Raw genomic sequence first — 3,671 nt, forward strand, 5'->3', positions numbered from 1 at the left:
TGGATGCGTTGGCGTACTATCTTTCGTGACTGCTAATAGCCGAAGAAGAGTTAACGCCTATAGAAATCAGAGACGTATACTCCGAAATTCAGAAAAATCCTACAGGTACAAAAAGTATTCTAATACCGTCAGTTTTTATTCTAAATCGGAGATGTTACTTTAAATCAGCTAACAATTTACACATGTTCATTTGTACTGTGCCGTCAGGCGGTGCGAGCAATGAACGGAGATCATTAGAGGGTAGAGTTCAGGTCGCTCTTTGAAAAACTTCTCGTATCGAGCGAGCTAAACATGTAACTGTATTGACATGGAGCAAGAGCTGTTATAGAAATATTAAGGTGTTCCATCGAAAACCGGCCCGACGTTGAGAATACACGACGGCCATATTCGATCGTTTCGTAAATAGACGCAATCATTCGTTCAGCTTGAATCGCTAGCGGAATCAGGGACGGTCCTTTGCAGCGATCTATTCAGTTTATCTGCCTTAAGTAACACTTAAATAATAGAGATCTCTCTATAACTGTGCTAATGATAGAAGTCATCATTAAATAGTGCATTTTATATTCCACCACTGAGAAACGGATCTGTAAGAGCTCTTGACTAAAATGAAGCAAGCGGGAGCCCTCAGTGTACCTCAGCTAAATTTAGTATTCCTCAAACAGAGTGGAGAATTTAATTGAAAATAACAATGCTTCACATTTCAATGAAAATACATGTGGAAACAAACTTTCCCTCGGCAAAACATAGTCAATCAAGGTTCATCGATGACTATTTACATATATATTCTATTTTGTTACTAACGTGTGTGACACGGCTCGGTCTGAGTAAACGGAGTTCTCGAGATGGACCCAACCAAATTGTAACGTTGACAAAACTATTTCAGTATGATTATTATTATTATTACTAGAAATAACTGTTTTCACTTATCAGGTTCGGAAGTTATGGATATTCTAGGGACGCACTAGTTTCAGCTGGGCACCTTAATGGTTCATAGTTGACATCGATGCGTGCGAACAATTGGGCTCTTTACGCAAACCCGAACGGCCACACCAGCTAGCGATTTTTAACGTCCGATATACGAACGGATCGTAGCCTACGTTAGTAAACGATACCCACGTATAATCCTAGGGTGGAAAATTATATTTTTAAGCTGCAGGTAGCCTATTAAAGGCGAGAGTACGTATGCGCATTCTGGCCTGGAGGATGGCGGCTCGTTGATCTATTCACTAAGCAAGTACGTAACAATAACACTGGTAATACTTACGATGCTGTTGAAACGAAGTACGAACACTGCAGCAACTATCGCTAGTAATTTTACTGCCATCTGGCAAAAAACATCTGGTAAACGAGACATTATCCATCTTTTTATTGGCACCATTTTTTGAGAAGGTATATTTTTGGGCATGTCTGAAATGAGCTCATCAATATGGCTATTTATCAAAGCAATAAAGACCTATGATCAATGCCATAAGCACATCTTCTATTCTCGTGCTTGCGCAAATAACTTGTTCGGTGGTAACTGCCGTTCAATTTGTGCTGGGGATCCAAACCGTTATTAATCAACTTTCTTATTGAGTCACTGGAAACTAGCGCCCGGTACCATACAATAGCGTAATCGGTAGCTGGCCAGTAATCAGTTGAAAAACCTTATGTGAATCCCCTAGCAAAATGATTATAGCGTTCCGTTCTTCACATTTCTAGAAGTATGTCCATCTTGGAAACATCGATCATTGCTTTCTCGATCTTTGAAGGATAGACAGATGAACGCGACTCGAACGAACACGAGAAGATCAACGCGTTCGATTCGCGACATACGTAACGTAATGCACTAGATATGATATTTATACCCCGTCATATTGAGCGCAAGATACGACGTCCTGTGCGATTCCGAACTTAACCGTACCATAATTTTCCTTGGATTCATCTCGGCAATCAGCGCGAACTTTGCATTGTGCTCAGTACCTACTACGATCCAAAGGACTTTTGCGTTCCTGTATAACATACAGATCGAGTCGACGGCTCCGGCAATGTTGATCCTGCTCGTATAAGCATTAGGATCGACTTAAGAAGACCATAAAACTCCGTGCAGGTCCAAAACGGTCACGAATACATCCGTGTTGAAGTATAAACTCGACGTGAAGGTAGACGTACTGTATGACCATATGCATGATGAAAATCTCATTGAAGAAATTAGCTGTCAGGACGTCGTGACACGAAGCAGCTCAGATGCATAAAACAGGCCACGAAGAAAATATACAGCTTTCTTTCAATGCGAAACTCTCGGAAGCTAGAAAGGATTAATAGGATCAACGCTTTGTGCTATGCACCCGTATTATCAGCGTATATATTCCCTTATCGAGGGCTAAAATCTACAATAGCTACCTGTAACTTCCTGGAACTGTTGCCGAAAAACTGGCTATTAAATGAGCCACCCAAATATCAGGTCGTCGATGGGCGGCAGAGGTCTGAATGTGATGGTTCTATTAAAGTATATATATATATATAACATTCGTATGCAGTACTCGATAAGCAATGGCGGCAGAAGAATCTGTCTTTCTCTTTGTAGTAATTAGCTAGCCATCTTTGTATAAATCTTTTTCTATACTCTGTTTATCGTACGTGCACATTTGCTCTTACATGATTCGAATCCCGGTATCCTCTCTTTGAAGTGCCCATTGTTACACTCTTCTGCTGCGCATATCACCATATATGTTGATTTAAGCACTGGACTATTTCTGCGTGTCAAAGCTAAAGTAAGCTGACCACTACCAGAATAAAAGGCCCATAACATCACTAAACTCTGTCGGAAACAATAATCATTTCCTACAGAAAATAAACCTTAAAAATAAACATTTGCGCTTACGAAGAACCTAAGGCTACTCCGGCTTTAGTGTATATATATATATATATATATATATATATACCAAACGTACATATTAAACAATGGACATAATTTTTGAAAAATTTAAATATGTTGGATAGGGGATAGTATATTTACTTCTTTCCCTGCATACACTGTCACGTCATTAAATCGTAATAGAATGAGTAAATTAAACGTGGCTCCTTGCTGAATAATCAACTCGTCGACAACGCAGGGGGTGACCTCTTTACTTTACACATGAGGAATTATTGCTTTATAAATCCAGGTAGATATCTACTATGTGGAAAAGATTTTCAGGACGGCTTAAAACAATTAGTCGATCGAACCTTTTTCTTAACTGTATATACGGATTAATTCAACTATGTACTTGCTACTAGAAATTTGCTGTTCCAAAAGTAAGGTATAAAATTAGGACTTTTCAGTCTTATCTTTTCTTCCTTTCAGGACCGCCCTTTTGAAAGCTTTGACCATTGGTTACCAAAAACATTTGAAAACATCGCTTTATGTTGTTTTATGGAGGAATTCCTCACTTTATATTACTAGATAAATTGGATAAATTCTCGTTTATGGCATTTCGTATTTATAACGAGTATGGACTAGGCGACTTTATACACAACGGAAAACTACTTAATATAGCTTTTATGATTATTATGTCGGTATTGGTGTAATACCCGTAGCAGTGGTAATAATAATAGTAAGAGGCACGTAATAATCGAAGTAATTGATAAGATGGCTACATAAAAGACCACTGACGATATGCCAATTCATATAAAAGATAACAGCGCGCACG

This window comes from Varroa destructor, unplaced genomic scaffold (assembly GCF_002443255.2).
Source record: "Varroa destructor unplaced genomic scaffold, Vdes_3.0 BEIS01000001.1, whole genome shotgun sequence".
Taxonomy (NCBI): domain Eukaryota; kingdom Metazoa; phylum Arthropoda; class Arachnida; order Mesostigmata; family Varroidae; genus Varroa; species Varroa destructor.